Below are 23,857 nucleotides of genomic sequence, written 5' to 3'. Positions count from 1 at the left end.
AAATTTTAAAGACTGTGGGTGAAGGCAAACAGATTGGCAATAACGTTATTAAGGGCCATTTAGATGCTGCAGATACTGCAGGCAAAATTGTGGCAGAGGGCGCACTATTAAAATGTCATACTTGGCTACTCTAGTCAGGCTTTAAGCTTGAAACACAAGCCACCCTACTCAATATGCCTATAGAAGCAAATGCGTTATTGTGTAAGGCAGTAGACAATGCTTTGGGAAACACCAAAAAAGAGCATGAGACCCTACAGCTTTTAGGCCTTGAGTCCAGCGGCGTGTTTTTTTAAATTCTATTTTTTTTAACTTTATTGACAGTTTTTACAAAAGAGCACGTTTCCTTGTTAGCTTTGTGTTGTTTCTTCATTGTGTTTCTTTAGGTTGGTTTGTGAGGGCTAGGTCCTTTAGTATTTCGCCTTCTAAGAAAGGGAGTCCAAGTTAAGGCTGTGCAAGAAATTTCCCATTCCGATGACTGGTCTTCGACTTAGCCAATTCATCAAGAACGTCGACCAGTGATCTTCGTCCAACCTTGAGAACTTTGAATATAGATGGCCTAAATGGATTTCTCTGTTGGCGACATTATACCTGGGCAATCGAGAGTCAGGTGTTTCGAGCTTTCCATTGTGTCCAGCGTTGCACAAAAGCGGCAAGAATTGGTCTCTGTTTTAACACAGATTCTTAGTATCTCGTTTGTTTTCAGGATGTTTATTCTTGCTCTCAGAAAAGTTGAAGGAATTTTCTTGTTTGGAAATTTCAGTAGGTAACTAATGGGCTCATTCATTTTTTTGTGCAAATGGGGTAAATGAGCTACAGACTTATAGCTCAGCTTTCAATTGTGAATCACACCAATCTGTTTCTTTGAGTTTTTTTGCAGTTTTTGTAGGATTGGTTAGAAGTTCCTCTTCTGTGCTTCCTATCTCTTCCAGAATTGTCTGGTTTTTGTAAGTCCATGCTTGGAGCATTTTGTTTGAGCCTTTCTGCATTTCTTCATGGATGAATGTATAGATTTTTTCGTTGGACAATCTTATTTTCCTGTAAAGCATCAGACTGTTGAAGGACACCGCACCTTTGAGCAAAGTAAGACTGAGCTCTCTTCTTATCAGGGCCATTGGAGTGGAGGCTGGGAGACGGAGTAACTTTCACCAAAGAAAGCCTTCCAGTTTGGGCGAGATGTTTTCCGGGAGGTTTGGCATGGCTTCCACTCCGTAAGTGAGGGCTGGAACCACTTTCGTCTTATAAAAGGTGATTGCTGCTTTGAGTGAAAAGCGACCACATTTTTTTGCCATCGTGATCATTTTGAACACCAACCATTTTATTTTAGCCCTACCATACCCATGAACAACACAAATTATTTACTCCCAAGGATCTTCTTTGACGTGTTATTCTGACACTTCACAATCAACCCCCTATCAATCCAGATTTAAAAAGGGCTTTAACAGAGCTAGAGGTCGTAGTAGTGAAGCAGTCGCCAAGGTCGCAGCTACCCATTCGAGATCCCTCCCTTCTCTCCCAGCAGGGGGACACATCTCACTATTCACCCATGCATTGGAGGGAATCACTTCATAAAAGTGGTTGCTATCAACTGTGTCCAAAGGGCACACCATAGAGCTCCTTGAAAAACCGTGTCACCATCCACTAAGAAGACACAGAAGAATGATGCAGAAAATGGGAAAAGAATACCCTGTACCTAGAGTCTATACCCCAAAACCAGTTTCTAGGACCCTGATAAGGTGAAGATTTGGTAGCAAGTGAGGATGGCAGAGGAATGCCCCAAACTGAGGGTCTGGGATCCTGAAAGTGATAGCGGAGAAGCTGTTACATTTGTGGTTGTATACAGTAGTGCTTGGCATGAGAGTAAACCGACCCTACCCAGAAGGAGAAAAACAGAAGGAAATACAACAGTTGCTCATTTTCATAGTCACAGTACCTGGGAAAAAGGTGAACCAGGTTGGCTGTGGAATGGGCAGTATTCAGCAGGAGAATACACCAAGTCTACCTAGAAGGAGAACTGTTAAAGCCAGGCGAGTCTGTGGGTCACTCCCATATAAAGAAGGACAGTTTTGGCAGAACGCAGTTCTTGGCACACCAGGTCTACCTGGGAAGAGAATTGTGTTTGTTGCACAAGTCAGGGACTCACACCCATATAAGAAGAACAGTTGTAAATACTCTTCTTGGTCACAGTACCAGGGAGAAGAGTGAACCTGATAGGCTGTGTAAAAGGAAGAGAAACCTGGGGAGGCAGACAGCCCCTAGGATTGTGAACATTGTGGCCAAGTCAAGAGAAGAGAGACATTCACTTGACCCCTGGAGAACCTTTTTTATTTTTGGACATTTGGTACTTTGTGTTTGGAAATCTTGAAAAGAACTGTGAAGGATCTGCTACAAAAGCACTCCTTTGCACCTTCTGGTTAAGTTATTAGTGTGAGGGCTAGAGTTAGGGCTTTGACACAATGGTGGACAATAGTTTATTTTGTCATCCTGATGGACCCTTTTAAGATGTATTATGGGGTAGTGAAACCCCTCTTAGTGTTAGGGCTGGCAAGGCCTTTCCCCAACCATAGGCAGACTTTAATAAAAGTCTGTAGCAAATGAAATGCCACCGGTTTTTTCTTTACTCACTACTGCACCCTCACAGCACCCAAAAAGGTCTTAACTATGCTCCTACATCCAGCAAACACATATGTCAATTGTGTAGTGCTACTAGCAGTGTTCACATCACTTCAAGCTTTCAAACACCAGCTTTAGGGGACAACAGTCCTAGCACTAACAGACAGCACTACAACTATGTTCCATACCAACAAGCAAGGTGGAGCACACTCACCAGGTCTGTCCAAATATGCCCATAACATGTGGGACTGGGCACTAAAGCACAACATGTTCCTCCTATCCCAACATGTTCTAGGGGAACACAACTGCCTAGCTGATGTGCTAAGCAGGAACATAGAATGTCAGTTGCACAAATACATCTTAAACAATGTTTTCAAACACTAGTGGTAGCCAAATAAAGATCTCTTTGCAACTCAAAAGAACCTACAATGCCAGACTACGCATCCAGTTATCCCCAGACAGGGTCCAAAGGGAACGCTCTGTGGATGAACTGGTCAGGGAGATTTGCATACGCTTTACCCCAACACCACATCTAAACAAAATAGCCGAACGTATTCTAATAGCATCAATGCTGGCACGTTACCATGGTTTTCACACCTGATGAAGATGTCTCTTAGCACAACATTCAAACTACTATCCCCTTACAACATGCTATTCCAACATCAGGGAACAGCACTCCATCCATGTCCTCAAACACTGAACTTGGCAGCTAGCTTGGCTCCTGAAGTCATAGAGTTTGGACATTTAAACTTGCCACAAAGATGTATGGACATTTTAAGGGAGGCACGCAAACCCAACAAGAGCCACTGCTATTTCAACAAGTGGCAACGCTTTTTCATTTGGTGCAAAATACACAGCATCAATCCTATTGACTGCTCACCATCTCACATAGTTCTTTAGCTGCTTTCTGTGTTAGAATCAGGGTTAGTCTTGAGCTCCCTTAGAGTTCATTTTGCAGCACTCTCTGCATACACCACCTCTCAGAGTAAAGTTTCTTGGTGGAAGGTTTCAGTAATTAAAGCCTTCATGGAAGATGTCAAAATATTACACCGCCCTATTTTAAATCCAACCTCCGGATGGGACTTGAATGTTGCACTTACTAAACTCATGGGTCACCCATTTGAGCCGATGCATAACAGTAGTCTTAAACATCTCACTTACAAGACTGTGTTTCTGATGGCCATTACATCAATAAGAAGGGTTAATGAACTGCAAGCCCTCTCAGTTCTAGAACCATGTGTTGGTATTCATAAAGACAAAGTAGTTTTATGAACAAATCCACATTTTTCTCCAAAGTGAATCTCAAAGTTCCATGCCAATCAGTCCAGCTTTTTTCCAACATCGAACTAGTTCAGCAGAAAAGAGCCTCCATACATTAGATGTTAGGAGGGCTGTAATGCAGTAGCTAGACAAAAGCGGACAAATAAGACAAACAGATCAGTTTTTTTGTTTCCATAGCTGCAGGTAGAGAAGCGTATTCTGTCTCTAAGTCAACTGTTTCAAAAAACTCTACTTTTCACGCCCAGAGTACACTCAAATCGAGGTACATGGGCTATTTTAGCTTGTATTGCAAATGTACGATTGGGTGCCATTTGCAAGTCAGCTACTTGGTGTTCAATTCACACCTTAACACAGCACCACTTTCAAGATATACATTCTAAAAAAGATTGTCAGGTGGTATAAGCAGTGTTAAGACATCTTTTGCCGCTGTACCTTCAAACATGCCACCTCCTTCTCCAGGTACTACTCACTAGTCTATGCAAGCATGTGATTCTAAGTAGATCCATAAGCATCATTACTTACTTTAATCATATTTCTGATACTTGTACCTGCTTAGATTCACATGTGCCCACCCCTCCTCCTTGTATTTGAAGGCACATAGACAAGTTACACCTTCCTTTCCTTTCATCTCTGTACTCGTGCATACACTTCTTGCACCCTCATGTCAAAAACAAAACCATCAGAGGTACCTCTAAGCGTGGGGGGTACACACTAGGATACACACTAGGAATCCTATTACAAACACTCCCAGTCGACATCCCTTTTCGACCTTCAAAAACAAGTCATGCAATACTCCACACCTACTACTAGATGTCAGCCTTTGCAAGTATGTGAAGCTAAGCAGATACAAGCATCAGAAATACTATTACGGTAAGTTATGTATGCCATATATATATTAAATGAAAAAACTTTGTTAAAAGGAGGTTATGGTTATAAGTAAAACCGAAAAACCCCAGGAATCCGCCAGTTATAGTAAGCTAAGCAACTGTAAATCGCGCCGCCACCGTGCACTGCTAAGACTAACACCCAGGACATCAAAGATGACATCACAAATGTCATTGATGACATCACTGATGTCCATGAGGAAGCCAAACACATTGGTAAAATATTTGTCAACAGAGAATATGCTAAAAGCACAGTGGTGCAATGTTATGATAAAGCTAAAATATTGAACAGGACAGATCTTTTCAAACCTAAAACTAAATCCGAAGATAAAGTGAACAGATTCATTACAGGATTTAATCATAAGGCATCAGAAATCAAATCCACCATGCTTAAACATTGGAAGGTACTGAGCACTGACCTTGACTTATGCAAAGTTCTGAACTCTAGGTCCAATGTGACATTTCGTAAAGCCCCTACTTTGAAGGACATTCTAGCCCCTAGTATGGTTGTAACTGACAATGAAACTCAGAATTGGTGTTTTAATAATAGTGACAAGTTTGGTTTTGCTAAATGCTGTAAGTGCAAAATGTGTGACTACATTTCCAAAAAACATTATGTCTGTTCTAAAGGGCTGTTGTGGAAACACAGAGATAAGATAACATGCATCACTAAATTTGTGGTTTATGTTGTTATATGCAGCTGTGGTCTACACTATATTGGCTCCACGATAGGACTGTTCAAATTGCGCAACCTTCAAAACTACAGAGCAATTAAGAATAAAGATCTTACCTTCTCTTTGCCGATGCATTTTGCAGAACAACACAACAGCAATGCCAAATACATGTCATTCTTAGGTTTAGCTCATGTCCTCCAACATAAAAGGATGGGCAACAGAGAGCTAAAATTACGGCAACTTGAAGCCAAACTAATATGCAAGTTTGACACTCTCAAACCTAATGGGCTCAGCATAGATTCTGAATTATATGTTTTCTTACATGAATGAGTAATTTGGCCACATTATTTCATAGATAACATGGGGTTACCTATCTAGGTTATGGTGTCAAAAGAACCCTCACTGGAGGTGAAACAATAACACAGTAATATAGGGGGATAACTGGAACCCCCATATTCTAATGAATTTATTCTGTTTGAATGTTGGAGAGAATATTTTCCCTAGGCCCCCATGTCAATTTAGCAGGTACTGGAACGGCTTATTAAGATCCGATAGCACTAGCACTTTAAATTTGTTGTATTCTATTTAGTAGTGTTTCTAATCTATAATTGCAATGCTTATTGTGGATAGCCGACAACATGCCACTAGCATAGACTGTAGCTCACTATGAGCTGTTGTGAAAGGCCAGTACACTTTTAGCAGCATGCAAAGTTCATCTGTGATGTTAACCGCAATGCATTCTGGACATTAAAGTCCGACTTGGTATTGTGCTGTAAGTATGAATAGGCCATTCCTGGGGGATCTTGGGTTGACAATAAATGCTGCACTCTCCTTTTGGGCTTTTTAAACTTGCATGAATGGGGTGTGGACAGCTGTTAGATGGGAATGGTTTCCTAATCCATGCAGCTGAGTGTATATTCACTGGCACACTTGTGCACAATTCTCGCAATATCAGTCTACATATATATATATGCTTTTAGAAGTGGGCGAAATATCGCGTGACTGGCGACTCCTTACCTAGCCATCTGCTAGTGTATTTTTACACTAGCAGTTTCTGCACAGACTGGCTGCCTTTATTTGTCACCTTTATATTTAGGTAAACCCTACCCATTCCAACATGGAGGACCCTCACATCTTGCAGATCATAGAGATCTTTGGGGAATGGTAATATTCCTTTTGGTCATATGACCTAACAGGCACAGGGGGAGGAGCCTGTCGCCTCATTTTCGCAGCCTTTTCTTTTTTTAAATGTGCGAGAAAACAAACAACGGATTGATAACTAGCCTGAGGAAGCTCGTGAAACCAGCAGAAACCAAGAATCTTATTTTATTTGTAGACATATCCTTCTAGTAGGTTCTTACAGTAATTCCCTTAGAGTACAGTCACATCATATGAAACATAGACATATAGGAAAACACAAGCTTGAAAGACAGCAATCCTTTTTGTGCATAAAGATAATCACTAGACTTATGAGCACTTTCTGATAGTTCTGTTTTTTTTTTGTATGGCTGTACTTTCCCTGTATATGGTCATATTTGTATACATTGTACTCACACTACTTTCCTTAGGGTCCAATCACATCAAGTGATACATAAACATAGGGTAAATAGCAGCTTTGAAACAGAGCAATCATTTATTTGCATGAAACTAATCAGTTAAGTTATGAATTGTTTCTGCTACTACTTGTGCTTTTTTGCTAACTTCACTTTCCCTGTATATACCCATATTGGTATGTGTTCTTGTGTCTTTGTGTTTTGTCTATAGTAATGCAATTATGTAATACATGGGTTTTATTAGCTACTTATTACATATTTCACAGTACACAAAAATCTATTAAGAAAACAATTATCATTTCATTATTCAACATATTAACATTACGAATATCATACCTTCATCTTGTACGCTGCACACAATGTTATGTTTCTGTATGAGTAGCTTAGTATACTAGATAGAACCCCATAATAGGATGCTATTTATATCAATGCATCATTCAATGCACTTATTAGGGTATATTTCTTGCAACGATTCTTGACACTTTTTCTCAACATAATAAGAATCCCTTCTACACATATTTCATGAGAAGTACATACACATGTGATGTCATCAGTGATGTCATCAATGACATTTGTGATGTCATCTTTGATGTCCTGGGTGTTAGTCTTAGCAGTGCACTGTGGTGGCGCGAGTTATGGTTGCTTAGCTTACCATAACTGGTGAATTTCAAAGGTTTTTCGGTTTTACTTGGAACCATAATGTTCCTTTAACAAAGTTTTTTCACTGAATTTCATAGGTTTTTAGTAGCGCAACTTAACCATAACGTCCCTTTAACAAAGTTTTTTTCACTGAATTTCATAGGTTTTTAGTAGCGCAACTTAACCATAACGTCCATTTAACAAAGTTTTTTCACTGAATTTCATAGTTTTTTAGTAGCACAACTTAACAATAATGACTTTGACTTTATATACATGTCATATGGAACTGACTAGATCTCTTCTTATGAACTTGATGTCCGCAAACTTATTTAATGTTCGCAGACATGTTCGGAGAACAGTACCACTACCTAAAAACTGTGGGGGGGTGGGGTATGTTTGATTGTTATATCATAATATAGGAACATTTAACAAATTCAAAAAGCAGCACACAAACACATTATATATAGTAATACATAAGAAATGTAACCCATATATGTAACACACTAACCATTCATTTAAATACAATATGTTCTGAAATGGAATATACCACAAGAAGATAAATTGGCTTCCAACATAATTACCTCACAGACACAACAGAACTGAGAACAAGACCAGACCCACTGAATACATATGACTTATCTTACCAGAAATAGTAAGTGTACTTCATTTTACTCATATATTTATAAACTTTCTGTATTAGATTAAAAAATATATTATCTTTTTTTTTTTTTCTCACAGAAATGTCTAGTACTCTGGAATGGCTAGAGGACAATTTCCCTCATGAAGAAATGTCACAAGATAGTGAAACTAATGGTAAACACTTTATAATATAAACCATTTATTTATTATTTTTTTATATACATTTAACATATATATTATTTTTTTGTACAGAGCATACCAGAATAGAAAAAACTTCAGAAAACCCTGTTATGGATAACAGTCTTCACAATATAGAAGAAAAAATGGATGTATTGTTGGCTAATTTTAATAATTTAAAAACTTTTGTAGAAAATCATTTCAAACCAAAAACCTTGTACCATTGCCCCACATGTACTTGTCCCTCCTCACCATATCCCAGTCAATTATCCCCAAACCCTCTCCATAATCCAAAACATTTTGATGAGATTTCCATCCCTTCTTCACCTAACACCAATCATGTTGAAACCCCAAATTCTCCTGTTTTTGTTTCTGTTTCTGCCTCACCTTCTCTGTCATAAATTATTAATATATGTTAAATAAAGTTTAATTATTATATTGTATTGTAAATAGTTTCCGTTTTTTTAAAAAAAAACAATAAAAGTGTCCGCGGACAGTGCGAGTGTTCTGAAATGTTCGTACATAAACGAAAATGGAGGTGTCCTGAAGAACACCACACCTGTTCGTACTATTCGCTAGCAAGTTGAAACTGTTCTAAGAACACACGTGGTGTCCTGAAATGTTCGTAAAGAAACAAAAATTAAAGTGTTCTAAAGAACACTATATCTGTCCGTAATGTTCGCTATCAACTTAAAACTGTCCTAAGAACACAACTGGTGTCCTGAAATGTTCGTAAATAAACGAAAATGATGTGTCCTGAACAACAGTACAACTGTTCATAGTGTTCGCTAGCAACATGAAACTGTACTAAGAACACACGCGGTGTCCTAAATTGTTCGTAAACAAACAAAAATTAACGTGTCCTAAAGAACACTATACCTGTCCGGTACTGTTCGCTAGCAAGTTCAAACTTTTCTAAGAACGCTATTGGTGTCCTGAAATGTTCGTACGTAAACGAAAATGGAGGTGTCCTGAAGAACACTATACCTGTTCGTAGTGTTCGCTACCCAATAGAAACTGTTCTAAGAACACAATTGGTGTCCTGAAATGTTCGTACATAAACTAAATTACACGTGTCCTGAAGAACACTATATCTGTCCTTACTGTTCGCTACCAAGTTTAAACTGTTCTAAGAACACACGCGGTGTCCTGAAATGTTCGTTTCACGTGTGACGCACTTTGAATTACTTCAGAACCCGAACAGTGTCCGTAGGACATCAATGCGCATGTGCTAACCAATCTCCGTGCACTTGGTGTCCTGCGGACAGGCGCTTCCTTCGCGAACTAGTTCACAAACGGATCATATGACCGCGCCCATGCTCATCGTGTGTCCTGAAATGCGGACACTGTTCGTGTCTCCGAACAATTTAAAAGTACATTTTCAGTTAATCCATAATATTTTTCAATAAAATCTCACCATAGCACAAGTCCCACATAGCAATCTTGAGTTTCTATATACCTTTTGAAACTTTCCGATCCTTTTTTTTGTGTTTGATCTGTCCGCGGACAGTGCGCATGTCCGCGGACCCCGCACAAGTACCCCCATAAAAGACCACGCCCAAGAGCTTATTCCCATTGTGTTTCTGGCTATTCTTCAGAACACAGTGATTTTTGCTGCCACCTGCAGACTACACCATCATCGAGATGGCATCCTTGGCTGCTGAACTGCCACTTGGTGCTGCACCTGCTCCAGCACCACCCCCACCCCCTCCACCACCACCACCTCCCCAAGGGCCTGAAGAGGGGAACAGGAGTGAGGATGCGGAGGAGGAAGAAGAGGATGATGAGAATGAGGTAGAGGAAATCCCTACTACCCGCATTAGGCGTGAGTCTTGGGTGTGGCGGTTATTTACCATTCATGGGAATGGTCCTAAGGCTCGTGCGAACCGTGTTACCTGCAATGAGTGCAAAATGATACTCAGTCGCGGGAAGCACGGTAAGTACAGCTTTGGGACCACTACTATGAAGCAACACTCTGGGGCTATTCGCAGGGTTGTACCTTGCGAAGAACGTAGCAGGTTGATTTCCTCTACTTCATCCTCTGTTTCTGATCCTGTCACCACAAGGACCACCTCTGTGGGACAGCGTCTTTCTCAAGCTGCCTCCCAGGCCATACAGAATGCTGATGACCCTTACCTTTCGAGGGTCACAGTTGTATGTATGTACTGTGACACAGTACTCTGCAGGGGGGAGCGACTTCGGAGTGCTTTTGAGACTATCGTCTCAGAGCACGAGAAGACTACCCAATTAAAACCCACTCTACATCTTCCTCTCTCAGCTCGCCCTTTCTTATCCCTGTGGTTGGTGTCCCCCCCTTTACCCTCCTCTCCTAGTGTGTCGTGTCTGAAAAACCAAAAAAAATACAAAATTACAAAAATCCAAAAAAAATAAGGCTCTTTTCAGAGCCGCCTTTCCTAGTTAAAAAATAGAAGTGAAAATAAATGAAGCAGGGCTCTTTGTATTTTTTAGAAATCCGCGGACAGTTCGCGAACATTAAAAAAATTGGGTTGCTACTCCATCACAAACATTGTAATTTTCTCTGGAAAGAAGTGCTGGCTCTAAAAAGAGCCTTTGGGTGGTGTTTGTAAGTCAAAAATTGTAAATGCTTAACATCTACTTCAAAATCGTTGTTGTAATTCCAAAAAAGGTTGTAATGCATTTTGTACATTTCTCAGAAAAATCTGATTGCCAGCATAAGTAAGATGGACTCCATCTCTGCAAAAAATGTATGTACTACAAAACATAATATTTTCATTGTGAAAAGAAGACATGCCAAAATCTCTTAGAAAGCCACAAACAGCCTTATTAACATTGCGCCTTGATTTTTCCATTTGTGGACCAAATGAAGAAGAACGAAGCCACAATCCGTGAAAATATCACTTGAGAATTAGGAAACATGCCCATAACCTTCCTAAGTCCTTCTTTCATAGCAAATTGCAAAAAAATGCCAGTCACATGTCCTAAACTGTTCCCTCCACAATGAATTACAATTATGTCTGGATGTTGCTCTGTCTCCAAAGTAGCACAGAGAGGTAGCAAGTCCAACCACTCCATTCCACGTACTCCATGCCAGTGTACTTCCACATGTGGGAATCCAAGACCTACAGCTACTCCACAGCTTTCTGCATGCACCGTCAACCAATGTATCCACGAATCTCCTAAAATCCAAACAATCTGTTTTCTGAAACACACAGCCATAGCTATCTTTTGTTCTCTCAGCAAAAAGAGTATCTGAGAAAATCTCTCCTGGCACAACACACCCACCAAACTTTCCTGACCAATCCCTTTCAGTGCTTATTCTCATTTGCATGACTTCTGAACCCAAAGATCCCCGGATGTAACTCTCGATGTCCGCGAACTACCGCCATGTCCGCGGACATATCGTAACATGAACAGCCCTTCTACCATTTCCACTACACTCTCTCTGCCATTCCCTCATTGGATGTACCTCAAAAATCACATGCCCATGCACCAATCACATTCAAGACCTCTACATCTAACTGCATCATCATAGATCAGCACTGCAAATGTACTCTGAATCTCTCTGAGTACAAGTGTCATATCATTGGCAAGCAGCATCTACCAGAAATACTGTACAAGTCTTCAAGATTTCTACTTGCAGCTCCATGCATATCCACATGCATGAACACAAACTTCAGGTATGCATATTTTCTGTATAGGAGATGAACACATTTGCAAACAGACTTTTTACCTTGTAAAATCTGTAAAATGAATTTACTGTACTTTTTTCAATTTCCTAAAATCAACTATCACTTATAAACCTTTATACTTTTTACTTTCTTTATACACACACACTCAAATCATGTTAAACTAACATTTTTTAAATGAAATATATAGACTACATATATTCAAACAAAATTGCATGCAAACACAATCTATGTTTAAACCTTTATAAAAATACTTATACAATTTCATATTTTTTGTTTTTATTTATTTATTTACTTAATTACTTTAAATTAGACATGACATTGAGGCGCTATTACCTAGAACACTTTACTTACAGAAATAGTGGTATTCACTAATATATTATAAATTTCACAAGACATAGTAAAGATATGTTTTTTTTGCTACAGTTAGTCATTCAATACAATTTGTTCATTAAGAACATATCATATGTACTGAACTGATGCAATGTATCTTATGTAAATAAATTAGTTTAATGGTTTTACAGAAGGCACTGAGGATTTCAATTAAAAAAATCAATATCTAAATTAAAAACAGTGCTATATACAAACAAAGTTACTAATTTGAAGCTTTTACAATTGCAGTGAAGACCAGTTTCCTGAAAAGAAGCAGCCGCATTCGAAGAAGAAAGAAAAACTAAGAAGTTACCTGTTAATTTAAAAAAAAAGTAAGTAAAACATCACCATAATATTTGTATTATTAATCAAATATACTAGAACATTAATACGAGCTATTTCGGTTTCTAAAAATAGAGATTTTGTACCATTTTGTCCAAAAATGTCCATGTCTTATACAGCGATTTTCAGCCAGAATGGCCCACAAATTTCTATTTTTGGACACACAAATTAGCCAACTGAACCACTACAATTTTCATATTATAGAACAAACAACTGTTTTAATTGTATACATTAGATTTACTATTTGTACTTTTCCACACCACTAGCTTACTTTTTTTTTGTCATCTGAACCCCAGTTTAGTAACACATAAATTCAAGAATACCTATCCCTACTAGTTTTAGTTCCCAATGCACAATCACAAACACTCATGCACACAGCACACATACATTCCAGAACACCCCAACCCATATCTTCTTTATTTTTTTCAACAGACCCTAAAGAATGCCTACAAAAAGTCAAGTCCGTAGAAAGCAACTCAAAAGTAGAGCAAATGAAAATAAAGGTGTCCAACATAAGCATCCATCTCTAGCAGAATTTGTAAATAAAGTTGAAACAAAACAGCTAATACAATAATTTAGTGAAACACAAGAAGTTTCAAGTACAACAACTTCGCTTCCTCTATCAAAATGTAAAACAAACCAAAAAACAATTAACAGAAAATCAGCTATCAGCACAGATAAAACTACTTCTTCAAATTTTAATATAGTGCAAAGTAAGCATACCAAGAAAAGTATTTTAGCCAAAATATACCGTCACAAAGTCCTTCAAAATCTTATAAAAACAGGAGAGAAATCAGGTTCAAAGCTTAAAACCTATCGTAGGAAATTAATTTTAGAAGCATTGATGGACAGTGCAATTCTTCTCAAAAGAAATGTATTTATTTTACTGTTAAACAAAATGAAACCACTAACAAAACTAATAACTAAATTACAAAAAAGACTTCTCAATAAGCGAAATATCAACAGAAAGAACTTCTTAAGTATCAGCGGAGGTGAATGGAATCACACTACAAGCACAGAACCATATTTTAATGAAGGCGCGTACAAACAAAAGCAAACTAATACAATTGCCATACATAGCAGTGGTCGAGGTTATGAAAAAGTGAATAATACCATAATGGAACAAGAAGTATTTCTTACAAAAATATGCCCTGAAAACTTAGAATTACCCCTCCATTCAACTGAATCAGAACGTCTAGTGTACAAATGGCCATGCACGTCAATGTGTAACATTCCCAAACAATGTTTCAAATCTTTACGCCAATTCCTCAATAAATATGTAAAAAGCAAAGACAAAATCAAAATTAAATTACTGCAAAATATAGATACCTGTCCAGTGCGCAAGTACACAGGACTACAAGGACATTCATTGGCCTGCATTACAGGACCTACTTGTAAAACCACTTTCCATGATATCAAAAGGATATCAACACATCATTCAACTATAAGAAATCTAGACTATAAACTAAGTCCTGCTTTAGCACTAGCAAAGTTAAATAACATCCTTCTACATGGTACAGCAAAAGACCTACTTGAAGAAATTCACTATATCCAGAAAAAATATTTTGGAAGTGAAAGCCATTTACAGAATGAAATAGCTTTAAACCAATTAAGCAACAAATCTACACATGGCAACCTTTTGCTAAACACATACAAAAAAGAAATACTAATTTTTAAAAGTACATCAGATGAAGTACCGAACCATGTATGTGTATGTTGCCGTAGACTTTTTTATAAAAGTAACACAAAAACTGTGGACCTATCATACAAAATAGAACACAATGAAGATTCTAAATGGTTTGAATTAGCTCTCTACCTTGTAGCAGAAAACAAATATGAAATAACTGAGCCCTTAATACTTTGCCGTTATTGCACTCCAAAACTTGACAACAACCAAACTCCTTCACGTTCTATCACAAATAATGTGGAATTATACCCAGTACCAAAACCTCTACAACAACTTAATTTATATGAGAGCATCATAGTTCAAACAGTACACCCATTTCAAGCAATAATACGCCTTCAACCAAAAACAGCAAAATTACCTTCCTCTGAATTGGTAAAAGGCATTCGTGGAAAAGTAGTTTATTTACCATTAAATCTAAAAGAAAATGTGCATACTCTAGGAGTGCAATGTCAAATGCAGCAATCTTTAATTATATTAGTAAATGGAGTACCTACAAAAGACAAAAAAATATGGCAACAGCTGGTAGATTTATATAAAGTTAGACAAGCCTTCCAATATCTTAAAGAGAATAATGAATATTACAAAGAAATTAATATTGAAGAAAACTTGAAAGATACAACTGAATTAATTCAAGAAACACAAGAAGCTGGTCAATTTGAGCTACTAGATCCTGCTACAATATCAAATACTTTAGACCATTATACAATTCATCCTTTGCACTGTAATGACACCGTACAAGATGTACTGGAAACTTACCAAATGCGTCAAACAAAAGGATCGCCAATCAGTATATGGGAAAAAAGTATAGAAGCATGTGCTTTTCCTCTACTCTTTCCTACTGGCAAAGGAGGAAGGTATGATGATAGACCTATTCAAATATCAGCTTCAGAATACCGCTCATTACGGATGTATTCTGAAGATCCCAGATTTAGACAAAATGTGTAATACATATTCCACCTACTCTTTGAAAGTGAACTAGCAACTTTATGTTACGGAGTTGCACACATATTGAAATCAGGATCACACTTTCAAAATATGACAGCTACACAATTATTAGAGAAAGTGCAACAAAAGGATGAGGTTTTACAATCAAATATTAAAAATCTATTAGCAAATATGCGTGGTACTAAAGAGTACTGGTTTCGACGTCATGGAGATGTACGTTGTATGATCAGAAACCTTGGCCCACACACTTGGTTTGTTACATTAAGTTGTGCAGAATATGCATGGGAAGATTTACATGATTTCCTACGCATATCAAATAAAAACAAAACAAACATAGATATTCTAACACCTGGAGAACTTTGTTCTTTGGATCCTGTTAATGTTTCAAGATATTTTCACCATTGCTTCATTGCTATGCTACATTTTATTTGTAATAAAACTGTTCCTCCCCTTGGAGAAGTGCAACACTTCTTTTGGAGAAAAGAATACCAAGCCAGAGGAGCACCACATATCCACATGCCTTTATGGATTAAAGATGCTCCTAAATTTGGTCAAGACAGTGATGCCACTGTTTTACAGTTTATTGAAAAATATGTCACTTGTGAAATTCCATCAGAAGCCACAAATAGTGATCTTCGTGCACTTATTTTACAATTTCAAAGACACAAATGTGGAAAATATTGTCGTCGCAAATACAAAAACAAAGGCAAATACTACACCAAATGCCGATTTGGTTTCCCTAGACCAGTTACAAATACAGGTCAAGTAAACAACCTCATGTCTTCAGTTCGACATAGTGTTAAAGGTAAGTCACCTAAAAATACATATTGCATAAAAAGAAAAGAAGAAGAACAATATATCAATGATTATAATGCAATCATTGCCCACTTATGGAATGCAAACATAGATGTGCAGTACATTGCAGCCAATTCTACTGCAGTTGCACGATATGTCACAGCATACTTAACTAAAGCAGAAAAGACAGAGCTCCAAGACCTCTGGAATGACCTGTCATCAGATAAAACAGTATCTCAGAAATTATACAGCTTGGGCATAAAAATGCTCACCCATAGAGAATGTGGATCTTATGAAGCAGCTGATCGTTTAACTGGTACTTCATTGTATGGTAAATCTGAAAATATAGTATGGCTAAGTCTTGGTCCAGCTAAATCTAAAAAAAGAGTTCTAAAATCATATGAAGATATAGAAACAATAGCCAAACATGATCCCAACAGCCAAGACATTTTAAAAAACAATTTATTGGACACATACTACCCAAACAAAAGTAATACTTTGGAAAACATGTGTCTATACCAAATAGCCTAAAACTACACATACAAAAATAATATGAAACCTGATGAAAAAAAAGGTAAATATAGAGTGACAGACTGTGAAGGCAGCTTAGTTAAACTCACTAAACCAAATTTAATTAATCATATCAAATTGTCATTGAAGACTCCTCAACATAAAGACGTATATTACATGTCCCTGCTACAACTCTTCAAACCATGGAGAAAAGAAGAACAATTACTAGATAACTATGACTCATATGAGGATGCTTTCAAAGCAAATTAAAGCACTATAACTGATGTAAACTTTACACAGTACAAAACAATGTTGCACAATGAACAGCAACATGAAGAAGAACTCCAAGCCCAACTAGATAAGGATACTCCTGACAGTAGTCAACCTTCTGTAACAGGAAGCCAGGAACCACTGGGAGAACCACTAATAACAAATGAGGCAGAATTAGCTATGATAGAAGTAGAAAACACCATGTGTCAGTATGAAAATAAGGAAGACTTAACTATACTACAATCAAAACTAAACAATGAGCAAAGTAGCATTTTTCAAGAAGTAACAAACGAAATTGTACATGGTCTAAAACATGAAAATAAAGAATGTTCCTGCCATAATTATAAATCTATACTACTGTACGTCAGTGGTGAAGCTGGTTCTGGCAAAACATTCCTAATCAAAATCATTAGTAAGTTCCTTCAACAATTGACAAACAACAAACTGTCAGCTGTTGTCACTGCCCCCACAGGTTTAGCTGCCTACAACATAGGTGGTGTTACATTACACCGATTACTACTATTACCAGTAGAACACCAGAACAAATTAGACTATTACAAACTTTCTGCAGAAGCTGCAATGAAATTACGCAGAGTATTGAAACAAATGAAAATGCTACTAATAGATGAAGTGAGCATGGTCTCCAACCTGATGCTAGCTTTGATTCACCTCAGATTACAAGAAGTACTCAAAACAGACTATGAAGAGCTCTTTGCGGGAAAACACATTATTGTTTTTGGAGATCTGCTTCAATTAACACCAGTAAAAGGTGAACCTATTTTTAAAACATTAGGGCACAAACTCTGCCGTAAAACTGTTGGCAGCATTGGAAATGTCAACCTTTGGCAACATTTCCAATACAGAGAATTAACAGAAAACATGCGCCAATCTGCAGATCTAACTTATGCCAACATTTTAAAAAGTTTGAGAGTTGGTATACTTTCTAAAGAAGCAGAAGCAACATTGAAAACCCGGCACATTAATGCACTTTATGGCGATAATGCATGTGCTACAGATGTTATGGAACAATTAGCCCACAAAAATGTCAATTGTATGGCCTTAATGCCAACTCTTGCAAGCTGTCTCAAATTCAATGAAATAATGTTAAGTAAAGAAATGCAACCAATAATGGAAATTTGCGCCACAGACAAACTAGATGTACGTGGTATGACACTACCCATGTGTGACCAAGCTACAACAAGACTAAATAATTTAGAAAAATCAATCTCAAACACAGCAGGCTTAGAAAAGATGTTAAAATTATCCTTAAATTGCAAAGTAATGCTTAAACGTAACCTTGACGTGGACCAAGGACTAGTTAATGGAGCACTGGGTACAGTTGTTGGCTTTCAAACATACCCACGTGACAACAAAATTCAGTTTGTCAATATACTCTTTGACAAACTTTCAGAAGTAAAACAGATAGGACGCTCAACAGCTAGATTCCTTCTCTTCAAAGATATGTATGTACGCAGAGAACAATTTTCTCTAACTCTTGCATACGCAGTCACGATTCATAAATCACGAGGTCTTACCCTAGACAAAGCAATGATAGATATTGGTAACACAGTCTTTAAAGAATTCATCAGCTACGTAGCACTATCATGCTTACGTACACTTGACGGTCTATTTCTAATCAACTTTGATGCAAGTAAAGTAAACGCTGATATTCCTTGCATTTTAGAATATAATAGACTTCGCTCACTATACACTCCCCATCTAAACACATATTCTGTTCCACAAAAACTAAAACGTTGTAAAAGAAAACTAAATCAAACAGAAATGCAACAGATCCTCCAAAGAGAGTAAAAGAAACTAATACTTCATCAAGTACCACAAACAAAAAAGAATCAATTAGAGAAAGTAAACCAGGTACTTCTTTAAAGAAGGAAGACAAACTCCAAAAAAAGCAGTTAGATACAGAACTACCTGGACCATTTAAATTCTCAAATATAGTTGGTGTAAGTTGCTATGCAAATGTAGCAATGAATATTCTATTTCAATTACCACCAATTGTTGACAACATTTACTTACACAGTACAGACCCATTGTGTTTGCAAATGTTAGTACTTCACAGAAATGCAGCAAACAATCCTGACAACACATTTAGGGGCCGATTCATGGAACAAACGTGCGCCGAAAATCTACGCGCAAGCAGGCGCAAGCGGAAAATAAGAGGCGCACGCGCGTGTCTTCCGCGGGATGTGCGCCAAACCCGTGCATGGCGCACACGTCACTGCAACATCCCGAAAGACGTGCGCAACGCGCACAGTGAAAGCGCACAACCTCTGCGCATACACTAGAAAGTGGGAGGAACACGGGGCGTAACGCGCGGAATGGGGAACAACTCGCGAAAACAAGGGCGTAACTGGGGATGTACTGCAGGGAAGCAGACGGAACGCCCACACGCACCCGAACCACACGTATTCATGGAATCGAATAGGGCAAAGCCACGCACAGCGAAAGACACGCACAAGCCCAAACACGTCCGCCACACGAAGGCAGGCGGTAGCGTCCCTGCGCATTACAAAAGTGGCAACATACAGCAATTGTGCGAGCGGGGCACGTGTATTTCGGGGGTTCGCGTGAACTTACTCACGCGATCGGGCCTGGGGGAACGGGCTACGTGTATTTCAGGGGTTCGCGTGAACTTTCTCACGCGATCGGGCCTGGTGGAGCGGGCTACGTGTATTTCAGGGGTACGCGTGAACTTTCTCACGCGATCGGGCCTGGGGGAGCGGGCTACGTGTATTACAGGGGTTCGCGTGAACTCTTTCACGCGAACGGGCCTGGGGGAGCGGGCTACGTGTATTACCGGGGTCCGCGTGAACTTTCTCACGCGATCGGGCCTGGGGGAGCGGGCTACGTGTATTTCAGGGGTTCGCATGAACTATCTCACGCAATCGGGCCTGGGGGAGCGGGCTACGCGTATTTCGTGGGCGCGCGGGAAGTTCCACATGCGATTAGCCTGGGTACGTGTGTTCCGGGGTGCCGGGAACTTTCACACGCGATTGGTGGAAATCCACGTGTGTTCTGTCATCACGTGCAATGAGGGAAACACCTGCGCGCGTCACGTCACTTACGCGCATAGGCCCTTTCCTCGTATTACACGCGGACGTGCAGTTTTTCACGCACGCTGAAATGCGCATGCACATCTGTACGCGTCACGTCACAGGGGCGCTTGCGCTTGAGGGGCCTTCTGTCCAATGAAAATGCGTATGCGTGCAGACGCGCTTACGCGCTAAGGGCCTTTCCTCGAATTACACGCTGACGTGCAGATTTTTCACGTGCCAAATCACTCCGTATCAAGCTGGCCACGCGAAAACACACGGAAGACCACGCTCCTGCCCAGAAGGCCGAATTACTGCCCCCCAGTGCCCCGAGCAGCCTCCCACGTGCCATCTGCTGCTGCCTGCCTGCCTGCTGCCACCGTGCCCTGCCATTTGGTGCCTGCACATCAGCCATCTGCAGGTGTCCAGTTGCTGTGTCCACCCCTGCTGGAACAGAAGACTCCCGACTCGGATAACATCGCTCCACAGCCCAGCCCCAGGACCCAGTTGCCCACCCACTCCTGCCCCTGGGGTTGCCATGTCGGGCACACCAACATCTGGCACCAGTGGCAACCCCCGGCCAGAGGGGCAGAGGGGCACCAGCTTCACTGCCACCGAAGTTGGTGTCCTGGTGGAGCAAGTCCTGGGGCAGTATGATGCCCTCTTCGGATCGTCCCGCGCCAACAGGGAAGGTTGGGAGGGGATCTGGGCCGACTGTGTGGTTGCCATCAACGCGGAGGGGGTGGCAACCCGCACCATCCAGAAGGTCAAGAAGCGCTGGGAGGACTTGAGGTCCAGGACCCTCATGAAGGCCCGGCGCCTCGTGGAGGGGGGCCGGGGCCGCATGAGTTCCATCCAGTTGAGGGTCCTGGAATGCGCACACCCAGCGCTCCACGCCCAGGTCCTTGAGAGGGAGACCCGTCTGGAGTTGAGCGGTAAGTGGCCAAGCATTGCTGTGTGAGACAGGGCATGTTGCAGTGTGCTGGTTGTCTGATACTTGCCTGCATGTGTGACATAGGCCATGTACGCATGTATGTGTGCAGGGACATAATGGGAATGCATGTGCGACCTGTAATGTGTGAACCGCACGGTTGTTGCATGTGTTTGAATGCGACATGGGGAGCCCTGTGCAGATTGCACACATGAGAGCATGGCAGTCTCTGTTCCTGGACATGGGTGGGGGCGAGGGATGGGTGCTGATGCCAGATACATATGTGGTATCCATGTCTGTGTGCCTGACCTGCGTGTCTGTGACTTGTGAGTGCCATGGATGCATGACACATGTCTGTGACAATGTACAGATTCACTGATGCAGCCTAGTCATCCTTGTATGCACTGTGATTGGGGTGTACGGGGCCAGATGGATGTGACTGGGGTGAAGTGTGTGCATGTGATAGGCATGACCCATGATGCATGTGACTCCCATTACATTGTATGATTCGAGAGTCCATTGGACATGCATTGATATGTCCATGGCACGCACCATGACTGTCACTGTGTGTGTTTTGCCTGGACTGACACATGTGTTGTGGTGTGACATGATGGAAGTGTACTTTGACAGTGGCACTCATCTGCTATTGCTTCCTGTCTAGGGGACCATTGTACAGTACCCTGATGCTTGTGTTCTATGTCTCCCTCTACGCAGCGGCTAGTGAAGGAGAGGGCGGAGACGGCGCTGTGGAGCAAGGCGGCGGGGATGCCCCCACGGCTGCAGCGGAAGGGGTGGGTGTGCCCCCACAGGGGCCTGCTACGGCGGTAGACGGCGAGGAGCCATCCAGGTTGGTGGTTTCCACAGAGGAGGAGGAGGCCGCCACTGAGGCGCACATGGGGCTGGTGGGGGCATCCCTGCTGGTGAAAGTGGTGCAGTCCAGGGGCAGGAGGCAGCACAGGTCACCGTGGAGGGGCCTGTGCATGTCGCTGTCCCTGAACCTGTGGGTGCACCACCTTGCACTAGCAGGGATGCACCGTCCCAGGCCCGTCCGCAGGTAGAGGGGATGTCCATGTTATCTGACTCCCCTCCACCTGCGGACGAGGGGACCCCTGGCCGTGTGGAGAAGGTCCTGATTGGGGTCGCGATGCGCACGGCTGTGATTCGTGATGCCGTGCGTGCTTCCCAGGAGGAGCACGCACGTCATCACGAAGAGCACCGTGCCGACGTGGCCCAATTGGGATCGGCCATGTTCGGGGCTTTCCTGCATGTGTCGGCCAATCTGGCGGCCCTCTCCTCCTCTGTGGAGACTATACGCCAGTCGTTCTCCTTGCCGTCTTCCGGCCCAGATGCCACCAGGGCCCCCTGTGGACCTGCCCTGACCAATGCAGCCAGCTCGGTGGGGATCCCATCCCTGCCACAGTCGGGAGTCAGAGGTCCAGCAGGGGTGGACAACACAGCAACTGGACCCCAGCAGATGGAGGATGTGACGGCATCATCGGGCAGGGCACGTGCATGACGGCGTCGGTGGTTTCCATCATCCTGGATGCCGTCGTGCTGGAAGAGGCAGTGGCGTCGGAGGCAGCAGCAGGCTCGACGTGGGAGGCATCATGGCTCGGGGCCATCAAGATCAGAGGGGCAGGCATCGGCCGGAGGGCAGGAGAACCCTGGGATGGTAGTGTCTTCCGTGTGGGTGCAGTTGGTCCAGCGGATAGGTGCGGAGCGGCAGCGGGCGGAAGAGGAGCGGCTCACCATGGTCAGGGCGGAGTTCTCCATGCGTCGGGCGTTGAGGCGGGCTGAGTGCCTCGAGGAAGCTCGCAGGGAGTTTGAGGTGAACATGGGGTTATCCCTGCGAGACCTCGGGGCCAGGACAGAGTCCCGCCTCCAGGACATCGACATGGAGTTCGATGATGCCCAGGCCGGCAACATCACAGAGTGAGCCGCAGGACTTGCCCGCTGCCATTGTATATAGTTATATAGTTAGTGGTAGGTTTCCTTTAAATTATTTTTTTTTTATTTGGTTGCGATTGGACAATGCGCCACTTTTTTGTATATAGTTCAGTTTTTAGTTAGTTGACATAGTTAGGTTTCATTTGGTTGGGCTCATGGACCCGGGATTGTCTTGTAAATAGTTCTTCTATGGATTTTTTGATTTTTTGGATTTTTTTCATGGACATTCATCTTCTTTTTGTTGTTTTGCTTTGTGGTTTTTCTAATTTCATTTGCATTCTAGTTGATTTTCAATACATTTTTATTTTCATCCTTCAATGTGTCGTATCATCTCATTACTTTCATGCATGTCATGTTGGGTGTTTTGACATTCACTTGCAGCCATTGTGTGTGACAGACATGTGTTCATTTGCATTATTTACATTGGGTGTGTAACATGCAATTGCCTTTGATATGTGGGTGGATGTGATAGTTGGTTGGGCCTTTTGGCAGGGGAGGATGGCCATTACGGACATGATTGGGGATTGTTGGGACCCAGGTGCAGGGGGGCATGGATGGGACATGGGCGAGGGCCTGGTGGAGGGTGCCCCGCAATGCTGGGGGGTGGGGGTGGTGGGGGACATGAGTTGGACATGGGTGGGGGCCTGCTGGCAGGTGCCCCACAGTGCTGGGGGGTGGGGGTGGTGGGGGACATGAGTTGGACATGGGTGGGGGCCTGCTGGCAGGTGCCCCACAGTGCTGGGGGGTGGGGGTGGTGGGGGACATGAGTTGGACATGGGTGGGGGCCTGCTGGCAGGTGCCCCACAGTGCTGGGGGGTGGGGGTGGTGGGGGACATGAGTTGGACATGGGTGGGGGCCTGCTGGCAGGTGCCCCACAGTGCTG

This window comes from Ambystoma mexicanum, chromosome 5q (assembly GCF_040938575.1).
Source record: "Ambystoma mexicanum isolate Mex_15411 chromosome 5q, UKY_AmexF1_1, whole genome shotgun sequence".
Lineage (NCBI taxonomy): Eukaryota > Metazoa > Chordata > Amphibia > Caudata > Ambystomatidae > Ambystoma > Ambystoma mexicanum.
The sequence above is the reverse complement of the archived record's forward strand: the minus strand, read 5'-3'. Positions refer to the sequence as shown.